The 20340-nt window shown below is 34.6% G+C and overlaps 1 long non-coding RNA gene across 1 annotated transcript; it reads right to left on the bottom strand.

The window, feature by feature from the left end:
* Positions 1-14394: 14394 nt before the first annotated feature.
* Positions 14395-17269, bottom strand: LOC131511454 (uncharacterized). Its single transcript, XR_009261535.1, has 2 exons — positions 16749-17269; positions 14395-14756 (listed from the first exon to the last, which is right to left on the bottom strand). It is a non-coding gene; the product is annotated as an uncharacterized LOC131511454 (long non-coding RNA).
* Positions 17270-20340: the final 3071 nt, after the last annotated feature.

Raw genomic sequence — 20340 nt, 5'->3', positions numbered from 1 at the left:
ATACATTATTAATTTTATAGCAAACATATTCAATTGAATGAAACAAAGTACTTCACATTTTCTGCCCTTTGATGCCTCAACATCTTTATTTTCTTCTTGAAGAATTAATGTGATGAGCCCTAGGCCTTTTCATTTTATTATGCTCAAAAGATGTTCTGCTCATTTCATATTCTATTCACAATTTTATACAGGGATTGTGGGGAAAGAATTTTGGGAAAAGTGTTATTTATTGCTGCAATGAATTGAATTGTGTCCTTCAAAAATTCAGATGTTGAAATCTTAATCCCTTGTACTTCAGAATGTGACCTCATTTGGGAATAAGGTTGTTACAAATATGATTAGTTAAGTCAAGGGCCACATAGGAGCAGGATGGGATTCCAATATGCCTGGTGTCCTTATAAGGGGGTAAATTAGGTATCACACAATACCATGTGAAGACAAAGGCCGAGATCCATTCGATAGGAGCCAAGGAACGCCGAAGAATGTCAGTATACCAACAGATGCTAGGAGCGAGGCATGGGACCAATTCTCCCTCATAGCCTTCATCAGGAACCAAACGCGCCAACAACTTGATTTTGGATTTCTAGCCTCCCAAATGGTGAGGCAATACATTTCTGTTGCTTAAGTCACACATTTTGTGATACTTTGTAACACAATCACTATGCCTTCAAATCACTTGAAAATTCTTTCTATTTAGTCATTTATAAAACGTCATTTCAAAATATTAGAATTTAATCAACTAACATCATCCTTTGACAGTGTGTCTGTTTATTAAACATGTATCCCAAATGCTTATTTTCAATAGCACAGAAAATTCTATGTAAACATAACAAGAAGAGTTGAACTAAGATTTTATTTATTTTTCTCTTCCAGCCAACTAATGTGCCAGGACTTTACTTGACTAAAATCTTCTTTTTTCCCCTAAATTAAGCAGTTAATGTCTTAAAATACATTTAAAATCTATTCATATATTTCTTTTCAATAGAGAAATGGTCAATAGATACCAATGGTTAGAATTAAAATGCTTTTAACAGATTTTTTTTTCTCCCAAATGACAGTGTTTGTAAGAATAGATTTCTCCAAAGTGTATTCCCTAAAGCTCTAGATTCTCCAATGATTCTGGTGGAATTAGTACGTAGAATATGAACCTTGAACATTTGGTTACTTCTAATTAAGGTTTTCATTTATTTGCCCTGCTTTGAATAATCTCTGGCTTGTTCATTTATGGAAGGAGTCTGTCTGATTATTGTTATTTGTCAGGATTCATATTAAAATGCTAGTTCTTTTATTTTCTTTAGCTGTGAGTCCCTTGAAAACCATTTGAAGGATTTATCTCAAGAGTCTAAATATTTTCTAACACTGGATGCAATAGCTGACTTCTAGAAAATTATTTCTCTTTGCATAAAGAAGTATCCTCTTTTTTTAATCCAACTTTTACATCTTACATCCTTAAATATTCTTCTTACTAGACTTTCTACAACAATAGTTGTGCCTCTCTCTCTCTCTCTCTCTCTCTCTCTCTCTCTCTCTCTCTCTCTTTTTTCCTATAGCTCTATTCCTGTGCTGCCTAGCCCTGGCTGAAAATACAAATATGCACTTGGAAGTGAAAGACCAAATGATAACAGAATTTATGTGACTACTCAATGTTGTAATGCTGTAGTCTTTTGTAAGACTTTATATATTAATATGCTTATTTATTTATATGCAAATCCAACACACTTAACCATTTAGTATAGAATTTTGGCTTTCAAATTCAAGATAGTATTCTGATCCCAAATAATTAATACCTTTTTTTCATCAATTTCCTAGTGAAATGACCAAACTGATGTAATAAATCAAATGTTATTGTCTGTGACACTGCTAGAAATCAGGGTTCCCACCCACATACTGAAATTTCCATAAATTTGACAGATAGTGGGTGGTGATGACAGCAAAATGAGGGATGGGGACTCCTAGACACTACCGGAGGGATTGGGAGCCCCTAAACTTTGGCAGAAATCCTTTTGGGAGTTATTATTATTTTTTAAAGTGTCATCCTATGAGAGCTACAGACATGAGGATAAAACTGAACTCAGGCAGAAATATATGAAAGATGGGAAAGAGAAAGAAAACAAAGGATCCTGTAGGGACCCAGATTCTGAGGGAAAGAAGAATCATATGAAGGAATGTACCCTTCCCCAGTGTCAGGATAAAAGAATGAGCATAGCGAAGTGGGCTTCTAGGAAGACAACTAATTAAAAACGAGTATGATATTGCACTGGTCTTTGACATCCTGAGGAGATACAAATGAAAAAAATTATGCCTAAGCAAATAATTGAAAGAAGACCAAAAAATAATTTTAGAGTCTAAATCAGCCCCCCAAATTGGTAACAGTGGTCACAATTAACAAATTAAAAGAAAAAAAATAATGTTTTTATTTATTTTTGAGACAGAGAGAGACAGAGCATGAGCAGGGGAGGGCAGAGAGAGAGGGAGACACAAAAGCTGAAGCAGGCTCCAGGCTCTGAGCTGTCAGCACAGAGCCTGACACGGGGCTCAAACTCATGGAGTGTGAGATCATGACCTGAGCTGAAGTCGGATGCTCAACCGACTGAGCCACCCAGGCGCCCCACAAGTAACAAATTTTTTAAGAAAATTCACAAATTTGCTCATGATCAATGGTTCCAAACGTGTATTCAGAACAAACAACTTGATTTTTTGGAGAGGGGAGAGGTGCTAATAGCTATAACAAATAGACCCAGAATATTTAATAGTTCAGTACACAAACACACAAATGTATTTATTTATTATGTAACAGTATAGGGTATACGTGTATGTTTAATTTTTTTTTAACATTTATTTATTTTTGAAAGACACAGAGACAGAGCATGAGTGGGGGAGGGGTGAGAGAGGGGGACACAGAATCTGAAGCAGGCTCCAGGCTCTGAGCCATCAGCATAGAGCTTGACGGGGGCTGGAACCCACAAACCAGGAGATCATTACCAGAGCCAAAGTCAGATACTTAACCAACTGAGTCACCCAAGCACCCCGGTGTATGTGTATATTGTGAGGACATGCATTCTCTATTCTTCCATGTCCATACAGGGACCCAGACTGCCAGAGACCTTTGTACTTTCCATATATGGATTCCGAGTTTTCCTTACGAGTTGTGCCCCTTCCAACCAGCCAAGGGGAAAAGAATATGGAGGACTTGTATCAGTGATTTTAATGGGCCAGAATTTTCATAGGCACACATCACTTGTACTCTAATTCCATTGACTTAGACACATCGCCATACTTAAAAACAGAGGCTGGGAAACGTACTCAATCTGTCCACTCAGAGCGGAAGATTTTGATGTTCAGCTAGCAGGAGACACCACATAATACCTGGAAAATAATTCTTACAAGAAGCCATAGAAAAAATTTTAAAACCTCAACTTTTGAGAAAATGTTACACATAACAAAAGCAAAATTAAACACAAACCAGAAAACAAGTAATTATGGAAGTTAATAATGTTAACTATTAAGATGAAAACATGATTTCCAAATTTAAACAGTACCATTATGACTCAATAAAGGCTGTCAATGTGATATAGAATGATTTAGAAAGAAACCTGTGTATTAAAAAATTATCTTGATGAGTTATACCAAAAATCAAAGGAAAACATGATAGGTAAAATTTTGAAAATATTTTTTGTATATGCAGAAATATTAAAAATAAAAGGGGCTATTGATAAGTTACACATTTTCAGTTGATTATAAGTTTGTATTATCTAAAACAAATATTAACTGGACATACAGTATTAGATATTAGATATAATAAATATTAGACACTAGATACAATATCTAATATTGCATATCCAGTTTGTATTATCTAACTAATAAAAAGAATTAAGTCAGTATATATCTATTTGTGGTCTGTGGACACACATATTACCATTCTAGAGGGATGATGTTTCATTGCTGAAGTAACCAACATCTTATTATATGGAATAATAAAAAAAAAATAATTGCATTGGTTTTAATTATACCTGGATATAAATCTCTTTTGACCAGTTACCTAGCTGTTGTGATTGTTGTTAAGGACTTTGAGCTTAAGTTTCACCACTTATATTGTGGTTAATAATAACCAACTTAGGGGGCGCATGGGTGGCTCAGGTCATGATCTCATGGTTCATGGGTTCGAGCCCCGTGTCGGGCTCTGTGCTGACAGCTCAAAGCCTGGAGCCTGCTTCAGATTCAGTGTCTCCCTCTCTCTCTGCCCCTTCCCCACTCATGCTCTGTTTCTCTCTCAAAAATAGAATAAACATAAAAAAAATGTTTAATAAAAAAATAAAAAATAATAACCAACTTAGGACTATTGTGATATTTAAATGAAGTAGTAGACAGGTAAATGTCTGACCAATGTCTTTCCTTCAATAAATATTTGTCAATGCTAACATGTTTCTAAATGAAAATACATCAATTTCTGTAACAATCATGTGATTTCAACCTACAAAACACAGATTAAAACTGACTAGCATTAAATTCTAAGGCAGCTTACATTATCCAATGTTTAATACCATTGTTATGCTAGTTTTGGTATATAAAATTATGAGAAAACTGTCGACAGGCACTCTGAATTTATTTTAGGAGTTACATTAATGAAAGTGTGTTTTTGAGATCTGGCTTCTTAGTTTATAGAAATAAACGATAAATACACTTTGGTGTTGTGTTTTGATATAGTTTAATATTTGATTGTTCGAATGACTATACTTGACTTTATCATTTAGTCATTAATTTTTTGCTCGTATATTACCACATAGCTTATTTACATGAAAGTTCAATAGTGGTTTTCTTTTGTTTTTTTGTTTTTTTACTTCTTATATCTATAACCGTATCATAACACCTGAAAATATTTTATTAATTCATCCAATTGATTCCAATCCTACTCCAAAAAAGACTGTAGCAATTATGCTCTTGCATAATATTAGAGAAATGTGATGATATGTTTAATGTAAAATTTTGTAATTATGAGTAATCGTGTAACTGGTAATTGGATGCGGCAGCCATGTGTAGAGCAACTGGATGATTAGGCAGGGAGAGTAATTATGTAAGCTTGGTGAACTGAGCTTGTGATAATTTTTTACATAACAATAGAAAACTGATAAAGCTTTTGGTACTCGAAAGTGGAGTGACACTAACGGATCTACCTAAAAGGCAGGAGTGGCTTTGGAATTGGACGGGGTGTGAACGATGGAAGAATTACGAGGAGCATTGCTCTGAACAAACTGTCAGTAAAAACATAGGTGTTGAAAACTGTTCGTGGGAGCTCAAAAACAAGTGAGGAACATTACAGAGAGATTCTAAATTGCCTTAGAGAAAGTCTAAGTGGACATGAACAGACTGCTGGCAGAAATCTTGAAGAAGACTTGAAGAGGAACAATGCCATGGAGGTCTCTGAAGTAATGAGGGACGTGTTCTTCCACACTGGAGGAAGAATCCTTTCTGCATGGTGGAGAAAACTTAGTGAAAATGTGTCCTACAGTTACTGGGAAAGCAGAACTTGTAAGTGACAAATTTGAATATAATAGCCTAGGAGATTTAAAAAAAATTTAATGTTTATTTTTGAGAGAGAGAGATAGAGCACGAGCAGGGGAGGGGCAGAGAGAGAGGGAGACACAGAATCCAAAGCAGGCTCCAGGCTCTGAGCTGTCAGCACAGAACCTGACGTGGGGCTTGAACTCATGAACAGTGAGATCATGACCTGAGCTGGAGTCAGATGCTTAACTGACTGAACCACCCAGGTGCCCACCAAGGAGATTTTTAAGCACAGTGTTGAAAACACTGCTTGGTGTCTTCTCGCCGCTTATGGCAAATTATAAAAGGAGAGAGATAAATTAAAGCAATAGCTATTGGGCTGCCTGGGTGGCTCGGTTGGTTAAGTGTTGGACTCTTGATTTTGGCTCAGGTTATGATCTCACAGTTTCGGGTTCGAGCCCCACATCAGGCCTCTGTGATGATAGTGCAGAGCCTGCTTGGGATTTTCTCTCTCTCTCTCTCTCTTTCTCTCATTCCCCATGCCCCACCCCTGCGCATTCTCTCTCTCTCAAACAAAAATAAATAAATAAACTTAAAAAAATAGAATAGCTATTAAGCACAAAGGAAGCAGGTTGATGAATTTGGAAATTTTAACCTCCCCAGATGACACAATACTAAAAGTCCAAATGCCATTGAAAGCATGACATAGAGTGGAGGGAGTATGTGACTATATAATCCTTGGCTCAAATGTTAGAAAAATCACAAGGTCAGAATATTAATTCATAATAAATTAAGAGTATGCCCTTAATCTCTATCGAATCAGAGGGACTCTGTAAAGTTTAAAAGTATTGTTACACAACTATCTTGATAGAGCCCAAAAAGAAAGAAAATACTATCTCAGTAATACCTGTGGGAATGCTTTTATTAATGGAGTAAAACTCAGTCCAATTTATACACAACCCAAGTTTCTTGATAAATTAATATCATCAAAAACACTGCATTTTATACTAAATGGGACAAGAGAGTATCAAATGCAGGTTTTTGAACCCAAGTTTTACTGGCCAAAATAGTTGCAATTATGCTACTTTTCATAAAAAACTAATGACTCAAATGGCAAAAGTATAACTCAGGGTTTTAGTGCAGAGTCCAGAGAGAGGAAGAGAAATGAAGAGGAATAATCCTAAGCCTTGAAACCTGATTTAGTTGAATTAGAAAATGAAATCTTGAAATTTTTGAGCTGAAGAGTTAGATGGTATTTTTGACTTGGAACTAATGCTGTAGTGGCATGAGAAATCTAGGAAGTCTGGTAAGAACATGAACATATTTTGCATATTGAACAGATACCAATTGTAGTAACCAGAGCATGGGTTGTGCGAGGTAAAATCTTAACGTATCCCCCATTATATCTGCCTCTTGGTGTTACTCTTGTGACTATGTTTCATTATATGGGAAAGGGATTTTTCAGATATAATTAAGGCTACTTTTTAGGAATATTATGTGGGTATGTCTAAACTAATCCCATGGGTCCTTTAAATAAAGCAGAGTTTCCTTTATCTGGTAGCAGAAAAGTCAAAGAGATTTGACACCGAAGAACTCCACATTCCTTTGCTGACTTGACAGTGAATGTCACCCCCTAGCAGACAACCAGCAAAGCAAGTGGTTCATCCCTACTACAACCACAAAAAGCTAAATTCTTGCTAAAACTTAAATGAACTTGGAAATAGATTCTTCCCCACCTTCAGATACGAGCCCAGTATATCCGACCTCTTGATTTCAGCTTTGTGACACCCTCAGTAGAGAAGTGAATAGTTGCTTTTTTAAGCTTCTTAGACTGTAGTAATTTGTTATACAGCAGAAGAAAATTGGGACAAATACCTTCCCATTAGTGGATGCTTGTAAAATACCTCCTCGTAAAGAAAGATCTAATTTGTAGGATTCACTGACCTCCATGATGGTAATACTGTCAACCAGGGCCAACTTCACTTAGCTTGGAGTTGGAAAAGGTGTGCATAATTGGCCCTCAGGAGCTTATAGGAAGCAGCAGAAGCAGGATACAGCACATTGCTACTTCCCACCACTTCACCACCTATGTAGTGAGGTTCATGGAAACATGTAGGCAGTGGGTTTGGGTTTAGATGTTGTCCATGTGTTTTCTGTTATGTTTTACATTATTTCTCTTTTCCGAGGGGAAGGTTCGTTGTGGGTAGCTCAGGAGAGCTTCAAACTACTCCATTGCCACTCCCATATTGCCTTTGCCCCCCCCCCCTTTTAATGCTAACCAGACTAAAGGAGTATTAATTCACTATTTCAATCTGTCATTAATAAAACAACCAAATGAAATATTTTGGGAGGTAAAATTATGGACAATTTAAGGAAACATTTACCACAATAAATGTGGTAATTTATTCATCCATAATCAATAGAAAGTTTTCTAGATTTCTATATGAAATCTTTTTGTTGTTGTTGATTTTAGGTTTACATATAAAATCCCAGAAAAGGTTATGTATTTATCGTTTAGTATATTTGCAATTACAATGCATAAAAAATAGGAAATTGTATAACCTCCTAATTAATGGGAAGTGATAATTTAATAACTTTATAAAGATGCAATAGTAATAGGAATGAGTAATTTAAAATAAGTATATTGATAAACACATAATAAATACTTTAAATACTATAAGTATTATAGATATACTTTATAAATAATAAAAATAAGTAACTTTTCATAGAATAACAGAGTCCTCTGAAGTAATGTGTGTGCACATGCAAGTGTGGTGTGTGCATATATGTGTTTGTGTGTCTTCAGAACATAATTTTTCTTTTAACAAACACACAAAATATTGAGAGTTATTTTGTATAAATTATATGTGTTATGTTTAGCAAAATTTTAGGGAGTATCACACTCTCAAAATAGTTGGAGATTTTTTCTTTTTTGAGAGAGAGGAAGAGAACCCCCACATGTGTACACACACACACACACACACACACACACACACACATCTTAGGCTATCTCCATGCCCAGCACGGACCCAACATAGGGTTTGATCTCATGACCGTGAGATCATGACCTGAGCCGATGTTGGACGCTTAACCGACTGAGCCGACCAGGTGCCCCAATATTTTTTATTTTTAATTTTTTAAAATGTTTATTCATTTTTGAGAGGCTGAGAGAGATATGAATGGGGTGGGGGGGGGCAGTGAGAGAGGGAGACACAGAATCTGAAGCAGGCTCCAGGGTCTGAGCTGTTATGATAGCACATAACCCAACGCGGGGCTCGAACTCATGGATGGTGAGATCATGACCTGAGCTGAAGTCAGATGCTTAACCAAATGAGCCTCCCAGGCTCCACCAAAGGAGCATTTTAAAGGGATAGTTATTTTGAGCCTGTACAGAAATAAGGGAAGAATTAGGGAGAACATTCATATGATTATCTCTAAACATGTGCAAGGTGATGGTCACTCAAACCAAGGTCATGGCCATGAAGATAGTGAGGAGTGGTTGGATTCTGAATATATTGTTTCAAATGCATATGCATTGATTTCAGAGTATATTCAACTGTAGAAAAAAAACTAAATTGAAATACCAATTATTGTTTTTAGTAATATAACTTATTCATATCTTTAGTGAATTGCTGACATCTTAATGACCCCAGGGTATATGAATATGCATATGTATATGTGTATGTATATGTATATGTATATGTATATGATGTATATGTATATAGGGAGACTTTACACACATTTTTACAGGTTTGTCAGTTCAAAACAAAATAAAATTTCCCCACAAGTCTATTGTTAAAATTCATTCTTACTCCCTCAAGATGCAATATAGAGAACACTTCAGACATAAGAAATTTAAAACATAGTTAAACTGTGGTTCAACAAAAAAGGTCCAATGAATTTTAACAAACTTATACTAATGTTTCCTTTGCTTGCTAATAAAAGTGTTTCAAAATCCTCATTCTCCCAACTTACAAAATGTAAAATAAATTAAAACATGAAATAGATAGCTAGATAGATAGTAAAGATAAAAAATCCCAACAGTCCCAGTTCACAGAGGCTGATAGTAGAAGTCTATTATAAGTGCCTCCCTGACACTGAAAAAATTTGTCCATCCAAGTATTCTCACAATATATATGTTTGTAAATTCTTGGCCATGGACAGTAGTGCCCTGAGACGCTGGCATACTGAACTTTGCAGTCTGGAAGTTTCATGCCATCCTTCCAGAGCAGTAATAAATAAGGTTGTGTGCAAGTGAAAGACTTGGAAATGTTTTAACAAGTTAGCATTTTAACAACAACAACAACAGCAAATCTGAGCAGCTAAATTTTCTCAGGATTTTCTCAGGATTCTGTACTAGAAGGTAACAAAGAATTTCATGCAATGCATGCCTCAGTGAAATTGGAGCCACTGAATTAAAATGTAATTCGGAGTTTACTAAATAGAAGCTCCAGAAATATTTTTTTCCCTTTGTTTAAAATTAAAAAAAAAAAAAGTTCTATGCGAAACGGTTCTGTTCCTGACAGTGATTTTTAGACCAACATGGACATTAGAAAGAAAAGAAAGGAAAAAAAGAAAGAATTGGAAGGGAAATATAGAAGTTATTGGCTTTAAATACTATCAAGTTATCTCTAGTAGAAACAAGATGTGTCACAGATGGTAAGAAAGTCAGTGAATAGACCTCATGCAGGAAATGAGAATGGAAAAGGAAAGAAGCTCAGTGTAAAGACAAATGAAGGGCGGGGGGAGTTGTCTATTTCAGCAATGCAGCAACATTTTTATCTCACTCGAGGCCCAGGAGAAATAAGTGCTCTTCTTTTGAATTTAAGAGTATGACAGAGGTGATAAGTAGAAAATACAGACAAAAGCCACAGCACTGGTCAAGACAGTTCCCCTTGTAAGCTCCCAGGAGGACACCAGGTTTATCAAACATTACACCTTGTGGTGACAAGGTGCAGAGAACAACCACAGTTTGTTAGGTTTCGAGGTGCAGTGTGCATGCTAATTACAATGATCTGCCGTACTTTACAACACTAGGTGTATACAATACAGCATAAATAAACATGCAAAAATGGAAACACACTTCTATGTATTAAGTTACCTATTAGGCTGGGTCACATTAATTTTCAACCTCTTTCTAGACATTTTTTTTTTAGCAACAACAATATGTTGTTTTCTTTATACATCCCTAATGTGAATATAGATCAAAAATATCTTTTATTCATTTGGGGGAAAATAATTGTTTCAGGTGAATAGATTAATAAAAAATCATTCCCCTTTCTCGGAAGGCTTTTGCAATTACAGTTGCATAGGATTCAAACATTGTATAGACAACATTGCTAGGACAGCTGCATATGTTTTTTTTAATTTTTTTAAAATTTTCTTATTTTTATATTCAAAGATTCTCATATTGGCAGATGTAACTCCAACAACAAATAAGAAAACATGTTTGTTACTTAGTCGCCATTCAGAAAATGGGGCCATTCCCCCCCCCCGCCTTTTAAAAGTTTTTTTTTCAATATTTTACTTACTTATTTTTGATAAATAAAAATGTATATATTTAAGGTGCACAACATGTTATTTTTATATATGTCCACATTGTGTAACGATTACCAAAATCCAGCTAGCTAACACCCACCCTCCCATAATTACCTTTTTTTGGTGTGTGTGAGAACACAAGAGTTACTGTCCTACCAAATTTCATTTACATTATTATTAACTATAGTTACCATGCTGTACTTTAGGTTTCCAGAATGTTTTTATCTTAATACTGAAAGTTTGTACCTTTAAAAAAAATTTTTAACGTTTATTTATTTTTGAGACAGAAAGAGACAGAGCATGAACGGGGGAGGGGCAGAGAGAGAGGGAGACACAGAATCGGAAGCAGCCTCCAGGCTCCGAGCCATCAGCCCAGAGCCCAGCGCGGGGCTCGAACTCACGGACCTCGAGATTGTGACCTGAGCTGAAGTCAGACGCTTAACCGACTGAGCCACCCATGCGCCCCTGAAAGTTTATACCTTTGATCAATAGCTTTTCCTACTCTTTTATTTTCCCAAATCCCATCCCCACCTCCAGACTCTGGTAACCACCATTTTACTTTGTTTCATATATATATATGAATGAATTTATATATATAAATATAAATATTATATGTATTTATACATAAATATATATACATTATATGTTTATGTATAAAAATAATATATAAATACAATATATATTATAAAAATATAAATATATATAAATATGCAATTATATAATTATAATTAATTATAATAAAACTTTCTGTTTTATATATACACATATAAATTATATTTAATTATATTTAATTATATTTATTATAATTATATATTTATATATTTTATTATACATTCATATTATATATTATTTTATTATATTTTAATTTATATATATACATATATATATACACACACATTTAATTTACCATGTTTTCTTTATTCATTCATCTGTCTCGCATCCTCTGCTTTCTTCATCTGTCTTGATCTTCAGGAGGATTAGATGCTAAGAATTTTGCAATTATTGTTGTGTCTCATTTGTTGTAAGTTAAAGGATTCATCCCAGGAGTCAGTCCCACATTCTGCCCAAATTCTCCATTTGCTTGTTTATACCCCATACATGATGACATTCTAATGTAGAATGTAGGAACTCCTCCCTTGCCAAGTTCCAATTATATGACAAGCATCATTTGTACTTAAGACACATCTCTATAAACCAATTTGCAGGAGCCAAAAGGAACGTAATTGTGACAGGGCATTATGAACAAAACTGACTGAGACTAGCAATCATAAAAAATGTAAGTTTCAATTTCACCTTTAAATGCATTTAAACATCTGTTAACATAAAATTTGCATTTAGACCACAACAAATTAATTATTTAAAATTTCTTTGTACTCGGGTATTATACAATGCCTATAAAGTCATGCAACGTCAGATCTTGAGCTAAAAACAAACAAAAAATTAAAAAATTACCTTCTACCTCTAATAAGAATTTGTGGCTGCTAATACATTATGCTTTTCAATCAACTTGTACTAATCTCTCTCTCCCTCTCTGTCTCTCTATCTTCCACACACACTCATACACACACACACGCACATGCACAAAACCCATAATTGTGTTCCAGTAATTTTCCTATGACTGGGTCTGATACTGAGATTACAGATACTTAATAGAGTCTTCAAATATTTCAGCTATTTAATCTGAGCATTACATGATGAAAATGACTCTGGGTATTTCCTCTCCTAAATAGACTATAGTCATTTAGTGCAGTAGGTAGGTGCTTAGGGAGATACAAAAAGTAATCAAACTGCAATCAAATATAAATTGATTTAGTAATATGGGTAATTTATATGCATACAAACAAAGAATAAACTAGCATAAGTAGTCTGGGGGACATTCAAGGGAGATAGAGATTACTTGTGCTTTCCTGGATCTGATATGATGTGATATGTTGTGATAAAAGAATTTGAGCCTGATTTGAGGGACAGGATTTGAAGGTTTCCTTTAATTCTTAATGACTAAGGTGGAATAATATCATGTTACAATGTTTTTTGTGGTTTCTCCAAAATAGAGACAATTTTATCTTTTTTTTTTAATTTTTTTTTTTAATGTTTATTTTTGAGACAGAGAGAGACAGAGCATGAACGGGGGAGGGGCAGAGAGAGAGCGAGACACAGAATCCGAAGCAGGCTCCAGGCTCTGAGCCATCAGCCCAGAGCCCGACGCGGGGCTCGAACTCACGGACCCCGAGATCGTGACCTGAGCTGAAGTCGGACGCTTAACCGACTGAACCACCCAGGCGCCCCTAGAGACAATTTTAAACTCCACCTCAAACAGCACATAATGAATAAACCTATTACATTGCTTCCTATTGAATTTTGACTATTTGCTTACACTTTTATCTTTAATTTATATTAGCTCCATGAGAACAAATATTATATTGTTTTCATGATTTTTCCTTGTTTTCCAAGCATTCAATTACTTTATTCTTCTGATCAGGTTTTTCCATATTCATGGATTTTCCTTAGCTTCCTAAATATATGTAGTAAAGTCTAAACTTTTAGCCTGTATCACACATGCCGTACATCTGAATACATCCTATGTTTTTAAAATGATCTTCAACAGCTCCCATTCACGTGCTTTGGGGGTGCTGAAACTGATGCATGAACTAAGTAATTATTTCAATTCATCTTTTAAACATTTACACCCTAAAACACTAAACATTTTAATATATAATTAATAAAACATATCCCCAAATCATAGTGTACTGTGTAATTATGACAAACTGCATGCATGTGCCCCATTATTAATAGCTAAATTCTGCTATCATTTGCAAAACACATCTTTGTTTTGTGTTTTTAACTTTGGTTAATTGGGGGGCCATTTGGCATTCATTGAGAATTCATTGTTACCAGTGATAAAGCTGCAAACTTTGGTAAATAATGTGCAGCATATTATTGGCCTCTCCTTTATTCTTGATTTTTGTTTTATTTAATAATTTTCACTATTAGATGATTCAAGTATTTCTTTCTCTAGGCCACATTTTCTCTGAAAATTTTGTTAAGTATATTCTAAATCATTTAATTTGGTACATGAGATATGGAGGTAGTAAGAGATATTCAGTGCCCTGTGGTCAGATTTCAGCATCACAAGAGTTGTGAATATATGAACAATTAAATTGCTGCAAAGTTAAGCCTTCTTAGACTCTTCACTTTGTTTAAAAAAAAAATTAGCCTTACATGACTTTTACGTAGCCTGAAACAGAATTACTGGACACAACCATATTTAAAAATGGCACTATCTATAACCAATGGCACATATCTATAACCAAGATACATGTCCAAAGCCCAGACAAATCTGACAATTCTTTCACTGACTGACAACAGTCTTTTTTTTTATTTCAAGCAGTTTGTGTTGAATTTCTGGGCTTTATTCCTAGAACGTGGTGATCGAAATTGATTTTTATCTTTGATAACTCAGGACTGTGTGTTTGTGTGTGTGTGTGTGTGTGTGTGTGTGTGTGTGTGTGTATGTGTGTGTTTAACTTTACTTTCCAGGATACTCATGTTGACAATTGTGTTTTACTGTACATATCTGCAAGATGAAAGGATAGTATTTGGGGTTAAATTTATGCTTTTCTCAGGCAAACTCTGGAGTCTTTATTTCTTGCTTCCTCAATAAAATCCATAGTGTCACCTTGTTTTCTTCTTATTTTTGTCTTTCTTATTAGAGTAGATTACTGAAAGGAAAAAATAAAATATTATGTATATAGTAGAATTCTAAGTTCCAGTTATAAGTTATCTGTTAAATTACAGCACTAGGAAGAAAAGGTGAGGCAATGGCTTCTCCAAAACTATTGTGAAATGCGTGGCTACATGAATATTGTTGAATGAATATTCCTCAAAAATGACATCTAATCATTTTGACAAGGCTGTCATAGGGGGAATAATAAAATATTACAAAGGTTTTTCCTGAAGCAAAAATATCCAGGCAGATCTTAAACTATGTATGAAGAGAAAATTGCAATTTCTTATTCAAGGGGACATCAAATCCTGTTCAAACCTTTCCAGCATTTAAGTTAAAACTTTAGTAAACTTTATCATTATTGCTTTTTTCAAAAAAAAATGAATTACCAACAAAATTGCAAGGGAAAAATGATAATACCAAGCTTTTACACAGGAAAACTCTCTGACATATTTTATTTTGGCAATCTATGAAAGAAAAATAAAGTATGCTACTTTGCAAAATGTGAACAGGAAAAAAAGCCGTATGCATTAACATGATGGCATTTTCACAAATTGCTAACAATTTTTTTTTAGCAATTCTCAGCAAGATATTAGAAGTGGCTAAAATAATACCAGCAAGCAAGTGCTGAAATAAAGTTAAACATTTTTGAAGACTGTTAGTGTTCTTCCACTAAGTATTCTGAGTCAATCCCTCTGCATCCATCTATTTACTGTTATTAACAGAGTTGGATGACATTTGAAACAAAGCAGAAACATGTAACAGCAAGGCACTAAAAATATATGTACCTTTTCATTTCAAAAGAAGTTATGTTGGATTTGTATGATGGTATTTGGAAAGTGGGTGATGGGCATTGAGGGCACCTGTTGCGATGAGCACTGGGTGTTGTACGGAAACCAATTTGACAATAAATTTCATATTAAAAAAATGGAAAAAATAGTTTTATTTATACATTTTATCAAACAACTCCATAATCCAAACAAAATCTGAATACACATTAGTTTTGATATATCCTACATCAAGTTTTTATATTTTCATTTTTTGTTTTTACCCACAAAGGACTTTTGAGTTTTCTGAACCAATAGAATCAAACATTTTAATAATTTGTTATACTTAATGATTTCTTGGTCTCCTATTATAATCTCTAAATAAGTTCATACTATCCTCCATAAGAGCCATAATAACGTATTCATTTTTTTTTCAAACTGGTAGTGTATTGTGTAAAATATACAAAAATTACTAGAATTAGTGGTGTTTCTCCTAAATGTTTTCTTGGCAACCTTGAAATGCCAAGAAGCCATTATTAAAGTTAAAATCACATAAGACAAAAGTTATATATATATAAGTATATATATGAATGTATGTTATATATACATATATATGTATATATTATATATGTATATATTATATATATTATATTATATTATATGTATATATGTATATATGTATATGTATGTATATATACATTATATATGTATATATTATATATTATATATGTATATATTATATATATACACACACACACATTTATATATTTAAGATCTATTTTAACATCAACGAAATGTTTACATATTATAAGTTGAGTAACTAATATTTATTACATTATATCTACTGATTAACAATATTTTATGGGAGAAATACCAAGATACATTTTTTTTTCTTTAAAAAAAATCCTTATCAGATCACTTAGGATATATCGTTTGGTATTATTTTTAGAATGTCAAGTGACTGTAATTGTGGTTTCAAAACTATAAAAGTCTTGAATGTCTATGAGGTTTATAGTGAATTTAAAAAGGACTAAAAGAAAATGTAATTATATACTGAAAGGTTACAAAATTGTATCAACTTTAATGAGGAGTATGTTGCTAAATGTTCTTGTGTTCCTTTAATGATACAAAGTTTAAGAAGGATCTAGACTGGAATTACAGAAACAGTTTTCCATATCCATATGTAAGAAAACATAAGAGATAAGGACTGTGCTAGTTACCTGTCGTTTGCCTCTCCAAATCCACTTTCCATTCTTCTCCATCCTGTGTGCCCTGGCAGGCTTCCCTGCACCAAAGGTGTCTTGTGCTCTCTGGAATTGAGATGTGTTTGGCCAATGGGGAGCAAAAGCAGAAAATCAGAGGTTGGAAGAGAGTAAGGATGGCATATTTCTTTCTTCATTCTTTATGATTGAAAACACTGCCTTCTTTTAGACCTCAGAGAGTAAGAAGTAGGATTTATTAATGTTTTCAGTGACAAATGAAAATAAAACCTCTCAGCTCAATACAGTGGCTCAAGGGAAACAGAAGATTAAAAGAGTGGCCCTTCCTTCTTTTTTCTGGATGGCTTCAAAATATTAACCAGTGACTTGAGAGAAGGACTGGGTGGAGAAAACATGTTAAGCCAGGTTTGAGAGTAATGTCTTGGAAATAATTTTGGATATTTTGGCACATGAAATTGTTTGAAAGTAGAAAGAACCCTACTGAAATGGTGAGAGAAATCTATGGCCAAGATATCTCCAGCTTGGACTCAAAAAGCCTTAACTGAATGTGACAGAACACGAATTTATTTCTTCCTTACATATCAGGAAGGGATTTGCAAATGATTACGAACTCCAAGTGCAAATTTCACAACACCTAATTAAGAAATGACCATGAGAGGTAAATGAAGAACTTCTCATAATACAGTCAAAAATCCAAAGGATTACCCTTACTACCACAGCAGATGTATAAATTAATAAAGAATCATTCCCCTTTCTCAGGGAAGGCCTTTGCAATGATGGTTGCATAGGATTCAAACATTGTATGTACAACATTGTTAGGACAGCTGCATATTCTATCTTCTCATTCTGTTACTGAGAATTTTAAAAACCTTATTGAGGGGCGCCTGGGTGGCGCAGTCGGTTAAGCGTCCGACTTCAGCCAGGTCATGATCTCGCGGTCCGTGAGTTCGAGCCCCGCATCGGGCTCTGGGCTGATGGCTCGGAGCCTGGAGCCTGTTTCCGACTCTGTGTCTCCCTCTCTCTCTGCCCCTCCCCCGTTCATGCTCTGTCTCTCTCTGTCCCAAAAATAAATAAAAAACGTTGGGAAAAAAAAATTAAAAAAAAAAAAATAAATAAAAAATAAAAACCTTATTGATGTTATTTTATTTGAGCTCCATCATTGTGTGTAGGGAACTAATAAGACTCCTCTCTCTGTCTTCTCTTTCACTCATCTCTGTCAGTCTAAGAGTAGCTAAAACTAAGCATGATAAAAAGATCACCAGGAATCTTGAATTTTAAGCTGAATTCAGGAATTGGATGGGACTTTGCTTTAACTCCCTTGAAAAGGAAATGATTGTGCTTTGGCCCAAAATTGCCTTTCACAGTGGACAGGAAAATAGCCCACTCCAACCTACTCTAGCCATCCTGTGTAACCTACATATAGGGGAAAAGACTTAGAAGAACTTTTTTTTTTTTTTTTAAGTTTTCTTCATTTATTTTGAAAGAGAGATCAAGGAAGGAGCAGAGACAGAGGGAGAGAGAGAGAATCCCAAGCAGGCTGTGCACTGTCAGCACAGACCTTGATGCAGGTTGTGAATTCACAAACTGTGAGGTCATGACCTGAGCTGAAGTCAGACAATCACCTACTGAGCATCCCTCAGAAGAACTTTTGAAGTTCCTAGTCCAGAGGCCCAGGCTCATGAAAAGACAAAGAGATAATCATAGGACTATAGAAGATTTCCCTCCTCTCATATTTTAACATGTTATTACTAATGGCTTTTTTTACAGCACTTCCTTCTACCCAGTACATCATGTCCAGCTGTCAAGAAAATATTACAAGGCATACCAAAAGACAATAAACATAATTTGAAGAGACAGAGTAAACATCAGAAATAGACATGGCTGGTATATTGGAGGGATCAGACTGGGAACTAAAAACAACAATAGTTACTATACTAACAGCTCTATCGCAGAAGTAGATAGCATGCAAGATAACATGGGCAATGTAAGTAGGGAGATACAAATCCTAAGAAAGAGCCAAGAGAAACCCTAGAGATCAAAAACTGTAGCAGAAAAAAGAATGCTTTTGATGGGCTTATTATTAGAATGGACATGGATGAGGAGACAGTGTCTGAACTTGAGAATATCTCAATAGAATCCTTGACGACTAAAAAACAAAGAGAACAGAGACTGAAAAAAAAATTAGAACAGAATATCCAAGGACTGTGGAACACGACAAAAGGCATAACATGCACATAATGGGAATATTAGAAGAGAGTGAGAAAGGAAAAGAAGAATATTTGAAATACTAATCTCAGAATTTCCCCCAATTACCATCAGACACCAAACCACTGATCCAGGAAGTTCAGAATTTACAAAGCAAAATAAATGCCAAGAAAACTATACCTAGGGACACCTGGATGGTTCAGTCGGTTAAGCATCTGACTCTTGATTTGGATCAGGTCATAATCTCATGAATTGTGAGTTCAAGCCCTGTATAGAGGCTCTACACTCCAAGCAGTGGTGCCTGCTTGGGATTCTCTCTCTCTCTCTCTCTCTCTCTCTCTCTCTCTCTCTCTCTCTCTCTCTTTCTCTCTCTCTCTCCCTCCCTCTGTCCCTCTCTCCTTCCTCAAAATAAAGAAATAAACATTTAATAAAAAAAAAAAAATAAATAAATAAATAAATAAAATTATACTTAGGTAGAACATTTTAAAACTACAGAAAATTAAAAATAAAGGAAAAATCCTTAAAGAAGCCATAGGAAAAAATAAACATCTTAACTATCCAGGAAAAATGGTAAGAATCACATCTGATTTCTCAGAAACCATGCAAATAAGAGAGCAAATAAATATTTAAAAGTTTGAGAGAGGGGTGCCTGGGTGGCTCAGTCGGTTAAGCATCCGACTTCAGCTCAGGTCACCATCTCGCGGTCCGTGAGTTCGAGCCCCACGTCGGGCTCTGGGCTGATGGCTCAGAGCCTGGAGCCTGCTTCTGATTCTGTGTCTCCGTCTCTCTCTGCCCCTCCCCCGTTCATGCTCTGTCTCTCTCTGCCTCAAAAATAAATAAAATGTTAAAAAAAATTTAAAAAAAGTTTGAGAGAAAAAGCCCACCAACCAAGAATTTTGTAATCTGCAAATTTACCCTTCATAAATGAAGAAATAAAGACTTTCTTAGACAAACAAAAATTAAGAGAGTTTGTTTCAGGTAAACTCTCCTTGAAAGAAATGTTAAAAGAAGTTCTTTAGAGAGAAGGACAACAATGTAGGTTGGAACTTCAAGCTACAAAGGAAAGGCAGATCCTTGAAGAATGAATAAGAAAGGTAAAATAAAATCTATTTTTCTTATTCTTCTTTGATGTAATGGGTAGCAGTTTTCTAAAATAGTAATAGAAATAATATTTGATTATATATGTTTATATATATGTATATATACATACATATTAGTATGTATATATACATATATACACACATACACACACAAGATGTATACATAAGCTACATAATATATGTGTATATGTATATATATAATGTACAATTCTATGTGTAATTATATATAAGTGAAATGAATAACAGCAATGATACAAGACAGGAGAAATAAGATTAATTTGTTACTT

The sequence above is a fragment of the Neofelis nebulosa genome, chromosome 5 (genome assembly GCF_028018385.1).
Source record: "Neofelis nebulosa isolate mNeoNeb1 chromosome 5, mNeoNeb1.pri, whole genome shotgun sequence".
Taxonomy (NCBI): Eukaryota; Metazoa; Chordata; class Mammalia; order Carnivora; family Felidae; genus Neofelis; species Neofelis nebulosa.
The sequence above is the reverse complement of the archived record's forward strand: the minus strand, read 5'-3'. Positions and strand labels throughout refer to the sequence as shown.